Source organism: Ahaetulla prasina, chromosome 10, assembly GCF_028640845.1.
Source record: "Ahaetulla prasina isolate Xishuangbanna chromosome 10, ASM2864084v1, whole genome shotgun sequence".
NCBI classification, from domain to species: domain Eukaryota; kingdom Metazoa; phylum Chordata; class Lepidosauria; order Squamata; family Colubridae; genus Ahaetulla; species Ahaetulla prasina.
Genome location: NC_080548.1, coordinates 29,252,651 through 29,264,167, shown reverse-complemented (window position 1 = coordinate 29,264,167; position 11,517 = coordinate 29,252,651).

Here is an 11,517-nt window from a genome sequence, read left to right as displayed (position 1 = left end):
TTAACTTTCTGAGAATTAGGGAGAGTTTTATCAAAGAAACCTTCTCATATTACAGTACTGGGTTGGAGTCAGATTTCTTTTATAGAATTATTTTTTTATTGGCCAAGTGTGATTGGACACACAAGGAATTTGTCTTGGTGCATATGCTCTCAGTGTACATAAAAGAAAAGATACGTTCATCAAGGTACAACATTTACAACACAATTGATGATCAATATATCAATATAAATCATAAGGATTGCCAGCAACAAGTTATAGTCATACAGTCATAAGTGGAAAGAGATTGGTGATGGGAACTATGAAACGATTAATAGTAGTGCAGATTCAGTAAATAGTCTGACAGTGTTGATGGAATTATTTGTTTAGCAGAGTGATGGCCTTCGGGAAAAAACTGTTCTTGTGTCTAGTTGTTCTGGTGTGCAGTGCTCTATAGCGTCGTTTTGAGGGTAGGAGTTGAAACAGTTTATGTCCAGGATGCGAGGGATCTGCAAATATTTTCACGGCCCTCTTCTTGATTCGTGCAGTATACAGGTCCTCAATGGAAGGCAAGTTGGTAGCAATTATTTTTTCTGCAGTTCTAATTATCCTCTGAAGTCTGTGTTTTTCTTGTTGGGTTGCAGAACCAAACCAGACAGTTATAGAGGTGCAAATGACAGACTCAATAATTCCTCTGTAGAATTGGATCAGCAGCTCCTTGGGCAGTTTGAGCTTACTGAGTTGGCGCAGAAAGAACATTATCTGACTGTTATCTTACTCTGGCTCTTGCTTTTGATCGTCAAAGTTATTCTGGTGTTCAGAAAACATGACAAGACAAGAAACAATGGATGGAAACTAATCAAGGAGAGAAGCAAGCTAGAACTAAGGAAAAATGGCCTGACAGTGAGGACAATTAAACAGTGGAACAGCTTGCCACCAGAAGTTGTGAATGCTCCAGTAACAGAGGTTTTTAAGAAGAGGTTGGACAGCCATTTGTCTGAAATGGTACCGGTAGTCCTCGACTTACAACCACAACTGAGCCCCAAATGTCTGTTGCTAAGTGAGACATTTGTCCGGTGAATTTTATACCCCGTTTTACGACCTTTCTTGCCACGGTTGATCAGCGAATTGCGACTGTTCTTAAGTTAGTAACACGGTCGTTGAGTGGATCTGTTTTCCCCGTGGTCTTTGCTTGTCAGAAGGTCTCAAAAAGGGATCACATGACCCCCGGGAGACTGCAACCGTCATAAATGTGAATCAGTGGCCAAGAAGGAAGCCATTTTTCCACTTAAATTGAGGGCAGAGTTGTAACTTTCCAGTAGGCTATTTGGGGAAAGTGTTTCCTGTTTCAAAATGAGGCGTAATGGTCCCACCGATTTCCAGCATTTATGATCAAAACTCCCTTTGCGCAGCTCAAGTCCAGGTAAATTCCCACACAGTCCCTTTTTCTAAATCCAGTTTGCATCTGAATTCAGCCAGGTTGGCGTTTCCAATTAACTTGATACAGAACAGAATTGCAAAGTAACTTCCCCGTCATCAAACAAGCCCGAGACCCACACGAGGTAAGGCGATCCCCGTCATTAGAAGCCAACTCAATAGAGTACTCTCTCCATTTACGGAATTGTTTTAGCAACTGGGAGTATTTTATAGTCCTCTGAATAAGAGCTACAAAAGTGCCACTCCTCTGGGCAATTGTGGAGGGATGCCATAGGACAGGGATCTGCAAAGTTGGCTCTTTTAAGACTTGTGGACTTCAACTCCCAGAGTTCCTCAGCCAGCTTTGCTTTGCTGGCTGAGGAACTCTGGGAGTTGAAGTCCACAAGTCTTAAAAGAGCCAAGTTTGCAGATCCCTGCCATAGGAGAACAGGCGGTACACTCACCGATTGTGTAGCGACTCACCTATATGGAAGGCAAGGTGATTTTTATTTTTTTTAAGGAACGATCCAAACCAGCAAGTTTCTAGACCTCATGGGTCCTAAGAGAAAAGGGTGAGCACAATATATATATATTTGGGGTGCAGGTTGCATTTTTCGAACAAAACAAAAGCCTCTGCTTATTATATGTAGAATCGGTCCCACCAGAGGTGCGTTTTGGCAGGTTCTGACCAGTTCTGGAGAACCGGTGGCGGAAATTTTGAGTAGTTCGGAGAACCGGTAGTAAAAATTCTGACTGGCCCCGCCCCATCTATTTTCTGCCTCCCAATTCCCAGCTGATCGGGAGGAAATGGGGATTTTGCTGTAACCTTCCCCTGGAGTGGGGTGGGAATGGAGATTTTACAGTATCCTTCCCCTGGAGTGGGGTGGGAATGGAGATTTTACAGTATCCTTCCCCTGCCACGCCCACCAAGCCACGCCCACAGAACCGGTAGTAAAAAAAATTTGAAACCCACCACTGGATCCCACTCTCTTTAGCTTTTACAATACAGGTCGTCCTCAACTTAGGACTACAATTCAGGCCAAAATTTACACTGCTAAGCGAGACATTTGTTAAAGTGAGTTTTGTGCCCTGTTTGATGATCTTTCTTGCCACAAACCGTTAAGCGAACCGTCACAGGGGCTAAGTTAGCAACGCAGTTGTTAAGTGAACCTGATTTTGCTCGTGAGAAGGTTGCAAAAGGAGATTGTATGACTCCGAGACACTGCAGCCGTCATAACCAGGAGACAGTGGCCAAGTATCTGAATTTCGATCACGTGGCTATGGGGCAGGGGTCTGCAAACTTGGCTGCTGTAAGACTTCTGGACTTCAACTCCCAGAGAACTCTCAACTCCTAGAGAACTCTGGGAGTTGAAGTCCACAAGTCTTAAAAGAGCCAAGTTTGCAGACCCCTGCCATGGGGGAATGCGACAACAGTCATGTGAAAAATGGTCACATGGCCTTTTTTTTTCAGGGCGTTGTAACTTTGAACGGTCACTAAACAGACTGTTGAAAAGTCGAGGGCTACTGATAAGTCATCATAACCATTGGTAGGTTTGAGAGAAATATCTGGATTTGAACCAAACTGTCTTGGCCAAAGTTGGGGACGAACCGTCCTAGGTTTTATGTCTAGATCCTGATAGATTTTGAGCTCCGTTACAGGTCTCTAAATTCATGGAGAGATATCCCACCAGACTTGAAATCCTAGGCTTAGAAAACTTGGAACTCCGTCGCCTTCGACAAGACCTAAGCTTAACTCACAGAATCATCTATTGTAATGTCCTTCTTGTTAAAGACTACTTCAGCTTTAATTGCAATAATACTAGAGCAACCAATAGATTTAAACTTAATGTCAACCGCTTTAATCTAGATTGCAGAAAATATGACTTCTGTAACAGAATCATCAGTGCTTGGAATACTTTACCTGACTCTGTGGTCTCTTCCCATAATCCTAAAAGTTTTATCCAAAAACTTTCTATTATTGACCTCACCCCATTCCTAAGAGGACCATAAGGAGCGTGCATAAGCGCACAAATGTGCCTACCGTTCCTGTCCTATTGTTTTTCTTTTCTTCTTCCTATATATATGCTTATACCTCCTTATATTTACCCATATATGTGTTTATTTACTATATAATCTTTTTGTATGATACCTACATATATTGTTGTGACAAAATAAAATAAATTTTAAAAAAAGATATGTTTGGGGATTAGGAATTAAGGTGCCCCTTTAAAGCAACGGGACTACATAGAAATATAGAAATAATCGGCATATTTTTGTAGGTGATGCTAGTCTGCCTCCTAGTGGCCATACCTGGACCTGCAGCCTTTTAAAAAAGAACCCTCCTTTAAGAGTTTCATTTTTTTCTTTTCAATTCAAAGTAAGTCGTTCTAAAACTCCCTTTTTAGGACCCTGTGTAAATCTGAGGAGAGAAAGAGCGAGCGATTGGCCCAAAGTCCATCAGCCAACTTTCACCTCTAAAGGTTGGAGTAGAACACACGGTCTCCTGGTGATTAAATAGAATAGAATAACAGAGTTGGAAGGGACCTTGGAGGTCTTCTAGTCCAACCCTCTGCCTAGGCAGGAAACCCTACACCACTTCAGACAAATGGTTATCCAACATCTTCTTAAAAACTTCCAGTGCTGGAGCATTCACAACTTCTGGAGGCAAGTGGTTCCACCGGTTAATTGTTCTAATTAGCCTAACAGTTGAGCCTCAAATTTTGGGGGATGCTGGAAAAGTCATAACTGTGAAAACCAATCATAAGTCACTTTTTTTCAGTCCCGTTGTAACTTTGAACGGTCACTACACGAACAGTTGTAAATCAAGGACTACCTGTAGAGTTCTTAAGGCAAGGCCTGTCTTATTCGCCAACTTACATCTTTGGGTCAAAGAATGGGATTAAAAAGGCATCCAATAAAGAAATAATTGTATGTGGAAAAATGAGGCTATTCCCACGGATGAAAATATAATTAGAAAAATACTAGAATGTGCAGAGATGGATACATTGACATTAAAAATAGGAGACAAGGAAGAATCAGAATATTTTTTTTAACATGGGATTTGTTTTACCAGTGGTTAGATAAAAGAGGTAGAAATTAGAAGATTAAAAGATTATTGTTATGTATAAATAAATGATGAAAGATTACTACTACATATAAGTAAACATTAGTAGTAGAATAGAATTTTTTTTTTGTTGGCCAAGTGTGATTGGACACACAAGGAATTTGTCTTGGTGCATATGCTCTCAGTGTACATAAAAGAAAAGATACGTTCATCAAGGTACAACATTTACAACACAATTGATGGTTAATATATCAATACAAATCATAAGGATTGCCAGCAACAAAGTTACAGTCATACAGTCATAGGTGGGAGGAGATGGGTGATGGGAACGATGAGAAGATTAATAGTAGTGCAGATTCAGTAAATAGTCTGACAGTGTTGAGGGAATTATTTGTTTAGCAGAGTGATGGCCTTCGGGAAAAAACTGTTCTTGTGTCTAGTTGTTCTGGTGTGCAGTGCTCTATAGCGTCGTTTTGAGGGTAGGAGTTGGAACAGTTTATGTCCAGGATGCGAGGGATCTGCAAATATTTTCACGGTATTTAGTAGTAGTAGTAGTAGTAGTAGTAGTAGTAGTACCGTGTTTCCCCGAAAATAAGACCCTGTCTTATATTTTTTGACCCCTGAACTAAGCGCTTGGCCTTATTTTGGGGGAGATCTTATTATTTTGGGGTGCATGGAGCAAGACGGGGCTCCTCTTGCCATCTTACCTGATTTCCAGCTCTCCCTAAACCTAACCGGAAGAAATGGCGGGGACCAGCTGTGCATGCATTTAAATATTTTCCGGGAGGGCTTATTTTTCAGGAGGGCTTATTTTGGGGGGGGGGCTTATTTGAGCACATGTGCTCAAAAGCCCAATTGGGCTTATTATCTGGGAAGGTCTTATTTTTGGAGAAACATAGAAGTAGTACTATTAGTATTTTGTCCAAGCAGTTGACTCTGACAATAATTAAGCACTTATGTATATTAAATAAAATGTATAATTTTTTTTAAAAAAAAAAAACACAATTATATGGACGCTCTCTTGTTCAGCTTCCTTTCACGGAGGAAAATAAAACCTGGCATTGCTGTGTCACCTCAGGACAAAAATTTGGGGCTTCTGGCAGAGGCAAACTTAGCAGAAGGAGGGAGTGGGTTTATTTGCTGTGTTTTAAAGTCACACACACACACACAAACTGAGACCGCACTGAGTCACACTAATCGTAGCAGCAGCTATCAATAGCTTTGTAATGCGAAAAATACGTGGCATATTTGAGCCCCCTTCTAGTGGTTTTTTCTTTTTTTTTAAAGGATCTCTTTTGATCGATTTTATCTGATTTTCGGTTCGTTTGTTTCAGTGCTTGGAGGTTGTTTTTTTTTGCTGTTGTCGTCGTTGTTCCTTAAGGATATTCTGGGTTTGAAACCACAAAAACATATGCCGCATTGTGCAATGATATATTTTGGAAAGCCAAAGTAGCTCTGGCGAATGTTGTGTTGCCATAGCTGCGATCGGTTGATTAGACCAGTGGGGGGAAAAAAAAAAACGGTAGAAAAGCCAGGCCGGTATTTTAAGTTTGCAGTCCCTCTTTGCCAAACGAGCTGACTGAGGACGGGAAAAAAAAGAGAGAAAGTGGGGACCAGTCTTAAGAGCTTCCTGCACAATAGGCTGTGTGGTATATAGTCATGCAATATCAACCCTTTCAACACCACCGCGCTGAAGCTACTGTATGCTGTACACGTCCGTACTGCTCAAGTTCCACTTGTGTTTGAGTGTGTACAAGGGTGCATTCATTTTGAGGAAAGTGTGTGGGTTTTTTTTGTTCAAGTTCACATCTGCTTTGGCCCAGTCAGTTTCCCCACAAAAGGGCATCCGATCCCTGCCAAAAGCAAGCTGGCTGACTTTTGGCCGATCTTTGGCGATTGGTGAATTCTAGTCTCACTTTAGGCATGAAAGCTGGTTGGGTGACTTTGGGCCGATCACCAGGAGTACTGGGAGTTCTAGTCCTGCCTTAGGCATGAAAGCCAGCTGGGTGACTTTGGGCCAGTCCCTCCCTCCCTTCCCAATCCATTTCCCAGGGATGTTCTTGTGAGGAAAAGAGGAAGGAACATCTGCATATGTTCACTGCCTTGTGTTGCTTATAATAAAGGCAGCACGTAAAATAAATTTAAAAACACGATGCATTTTTCTTAGTGTCAGCCCTGGAGCCATTTTCTCCTGGCATCTTCAGGGCTGCCACAGCAGAGATGAGTCGAACTGTGGGAACGGGAGGTGGGGAGGGACAGTGGTGGGTTGCCCCCGGTTCGGACTGGTTCGCAAGAACCGGTAGTAAAACCAGTAGTGGAATTCAGCCGGTTCGCACCAATTCAGGAGAACCGGTTGTTAATTTCCTAAGCAGTTCAGAGAACCGGTTGTTGGAAGAAATCTTACTTTGTTTTTTCCCACTTTACAGAGCTAATCCTGTAAGGAAGGCAACATTCTGGTGGTGTTTCTAGCCTAATCATTATTACTCTGCTTACAGAAACTGCCTCCCTGGTTAACCCTTATTACATTGTAACAGCTAAAGCGAAGTGCCCACCGACCTGAGTGACATTGAGTAGACCACGCCCACACGGTCACATGACCCCCTGAGCCCCGCCTACCCAGCTGGTCATTAGGGCAGAGAACCAGTTGTTAAATCATTTGAATCCCACCACTGAGTAAAACCGTCGGGATGCTCCACCCACTGACCCGGACGTCATCGGGAAGCTTCTGCGCATGTGCAGAAGCGTGCGCATACGAGCAAAATGAGTGGGCGCATGGCCCCGTTGCGAACTGGTAGTAAAGGTAACTAGAACCCATCCCTGGGGGCAGGGGGGAGGTAGAGATAGCTGGGGGATCATAGCCAAAATAAAATTCTTTCCCTCTGAGAAATCAAGGACTTTCCCACCATGTGTAAGGATGTGGGATCGAAGACTGAGTGAACTTTGGACTGCAACCTGGTTGGACCACGTAATGGATCTGCATGGGCAGGGAAGGAAAACTTTTACTTTTAACTGGGGGGAAACCCCGGGGGGGGGAGCTTTAGAGTCGGGTTTCCCCAGATGTGCCAATATGACATGCCTAATAAATCTATACTTGGAGGAGGATGCCTGCCTTGGGGTTTTGATTCCGCTGGGGATGTTACTTGGAACCCAGACACTTAGAGCGTAGCAGTTAGAGCAGGGGTCTCCAACATTGGCAACTTTAAGCCTGGAGGACTTCAACTCCCAGAATTCCCCAGCCAGCAGAGCTTCTTTGGCCGAAAAAAATGCTTTTAAAAGTTAAAAAAAAAGCCTCTGATGATCGTGCGGCTCAGCTGGGATCGTCAGAGGCTTTTAAAAGCATTTTTTTTCTACAACCTCTTCGGCCGGTTGTAAAAAAAAATGCTTTTAAAAGGCTCCTCTGACGACCCCAGCTGAGTTGCCTGATCGTCAGAGCCTTTTTCTTATTATTTTTAAAGGCAAAAAAAAAATGCCTTTAAAAGAAAAGAAAAGCCTCTGACGATCAGGCAACTCAGCTGGGATCATCAGAGAAGCCTTTTAAAAGCATTTTTTTTACAACCTCTTCGGCTGAAGAGGTTGTAGAAAAAATGCTTTTAAAAATAAAAATAAAAAAGTTGGCCATACCCACCCAGTCCTATTATCCCCACCACCAAGCCACAGAACCGGTAGTAACAAATTTTACATTTCACCACTGATGGAAGCCATTCTTAACTTTCGTTACACACCTTTTTTTAAGGTCTAAGGATTTTAGATTTAACTTCTCTCAACTTGTCTAAACCGGAGCAAGCGTAGAAGTTTAGAAGCTCAGCAATGTTCGGTTTGCATTGGGTGAGACTTTACCAATAAATCCTGGGGATTTAGGATGATAAATGGCTGCCAAGAAAACTGAATGGACATGCCCATAAAAACATCCGGTGTTGAAAGAGATTTGAGTGTTTCTATTGCTGCTTACCGCTACATCAAATATTTCATGTTTAGTTCCTGGATTGAATTCCCTTCCAAGAGGAGGTTCAAGGCCCAACTATCTTGGAACTAGCGCTGTATCTTCTGTTGAATCAGACTGGCATCTGTCAAATTGACCTTCTCCTTTGGCAATGGGAAATTTCTCCTTATGTTTAGTTTAGATATCCCCTTGACAGGGGTGAAATCCAGCAGGTTCTGACAGGTTCTGGAGAACCGGTAGGTACATGTGTCATAGGTTCGCCATCATGCTTGAGCAGGGAGCTATTCTATTCTATTCTATTCTATTCTATTCTATTCTATTCTATTCTATTCTATACTTTTCCACACCGGACCACCCCAACGAAGCTATCGAAGTGCTGTCCCGGTGTCTGGAGGCCGTACGGGTCTGGATGGGGAGAAACAGGCTCAAGCTCAATCCCTCCAAGACAGAGTGGCTGTGGATGCCGGCATCCCGGTACAGTCAGCTAAATCCGCGGCTGACCATCGGTGGCGAGTCATTGGCCCCGATGGAGAGGGTGCGCAACTTAGGCGTCCTCCTGGATGAACGGCTGTCTCTAGAAGATCACTTGACGGCCGTCTCCAGGAGAGCGTTCTACCAGGTTCGCCTGGTGCGCCAGTTGCGCCCCTTTCTGGACCGGGAGGCCCTATGCACGGTCACTCACGCTCTCGTGACGTCTCGCCTGGATTACTGCAACGCCTCTACATGGGGCTTCCTTGAAGGGCATCCGGAGGCTACAGTTAGTCCAGAATGCGGCTGCGCTGGTGATAGATGGAGCCCTCGTGGCCCCCGCCTAACACCCATCCTGCGCAGGCTGCACTGGCTACCTGTGGCCTTCCGGGTGCGCTTCAAGGTTTTGGTGACCACCTTTAAAGCGCTCCATGGCATAGGGCCGGGTTATCTACGGGACCGCCTACTGCGACCAGATACCTCTCACCGACCCGTGCGCTCTCACAGGGAGGGGCGCCTCAGGTGCCGTCAGCTAGGCAGTGTCGTCTGGCGACGCCCAGGGGAAGGGCCTTCTCTGTGGGGGCTCCCACCCTCTGGAACGAACTACCCCCAGGACTCCGTCAACTTCCAGATCTTCGAACCTTCCGTCGCGAGCTCAAGACTCATTTATTCATCTGTGCAGGACTGGCTTAGATTTTTAAATTTAGAGGGGTTTTAAATTGATTTTAATATTTATATTTCTATTTTTAACAATTGGTATTATTAATTATTGGCATTAGAATAAGTCTTTTAATGATTATTTTAATTTGTATATTGATGTTTTTTATATGCCTGTAAACCGCCCTGAGTCCTTTGGGAGATAGGGCGGTATATAAGTTTAAATAATAAATAAATAAATAAATAAATAAAAATATTCTATTCTATTCTATTCTGTGCCTCTGGTGGCTCAGACTGCTAATGCAGTCTGTTATTAACAGCAGCTGCCTGCAATTACTGCAGGTTCTAGTTCCACCAGGCCCAAGGTTGACTCAGCCTTCCATCCTTTATAAGGTAGGTAAAATGAGGACCCAGATTGTTGGGGGCAATAAAAGTTGACTTTGTATATAATATATAAATGGATGAAGACTATTGCTAACATAGTGTAAGCCGCCCTGAGTCTTCGGAGAAGGGCGGGATATAAATGCAAATAAAATAAAAATAAAATAAAATAAATATTCTATTCTATTCTATTCTATTTTATTCTATTCTATTGCATTGCATGGCATGGCATGGCATGGCATATTTTCTTTATTTTATTCCATTCCATTCCGTTCCATATTTTCTTTATAATTCTGTATCTGACTCTCGGATGCATATAGAACCCAGAAACGACAAGTAGTTTTGACTTACAAACTGTCACTTAGTGACAGAAACTACAATGAACCACACAAAAATGAATTTATGACTCAGTTCTGAACTTCTGGCTGCCCTTTCCTATGGTCACATGGCACATTTTGGGTGCACACTGAATAGAATAGAATAGAATAGAACAGAACAGAACAGAACAGAACAGAACAGAACAGAACAGAACAGAACAAAACAGAATAGAATAGAATAGAATTTTTTATTGGCCAAGTGTGATTGGACACACAAGGAATTGTGTCTTGGTGCAGGGGTCTCCAACCTTGGCAACTTTAAGCCTGGCGGACTTCAACTCCCAGAATTCCGCAGCCAGCTTTTGCTGGCTGGGGAATTCTGGGAGTTGAAGTCCGCCAGGCTTAAAGTTGCCAAGGTTGGAGACCCCTGGACTAGATGACCTGCAAGGTCCCGTCCAACTCTGTTATCCCATTACATCCAGTCCTCGACTTATGACCACATTTCTGTTGCTAAGTGAGCCATGCGTGTTCACAGTCAGTAAAGCTGTTGTAAGTCAGAGACTACCTATGTTACCGCTGAGCCAGGGACCGCCAATTTTAATACCTGGGCATTTGGATCCTTGCCAACCACAACTCTCCAAAAACCAATTCGGTTTCGGGGTTTTTTCTTGGTGGTTCTTTTGTTCCCTCCATCTCTCACCGCTCCAGAAGGAAATTATTTGACAGCTCTGTAAATCGGTAAATATGAAGGTAGAATTACAGGAAGGGAAAACAAAGTTTGCACAGTGGCTTGGGGATTGCCCCGATACGATAGCTTATGTTTTTTTTTACAGAAGCCTTTCCCAGAAAGATTACCAAGCTGGGAGGAGAGAGAAAAAATGGAAAAAAAAAAGAAAGAAAGAAAGAAACACCACACATGGGTTGGTTCAAATACGAAAAGTTATTAGCGGAAGTAGCGGCCATTGACCGAGAGAGCCGAGGACCTTGCTAGCAAAATGGACCGATTCTTCATCTATCTGATGTTAGTGCTCTTGGTTGGCTTGGTTGGCTGCTCAGAAAGAGGTAAGAAGGTTCGGAAAGGGTTAAATGGAAGATGGTTGCATGAGAAGAAAGGAGAGGAAGGGGAGGAAGATCCCTGGATCCATGCCAGACAAGCATTTATTCCCTCAACACCATTCAGCTGGTCATTAAGGTGGAAGCTTTCAAGAAGAGATTGGGCTGCCCTATGGCAGAAATGGTGTAAGGCAGAGGTCTTCAAACTTGGCAGCTTTAAGGCTTGTGGGGTTGGACTGGATGAC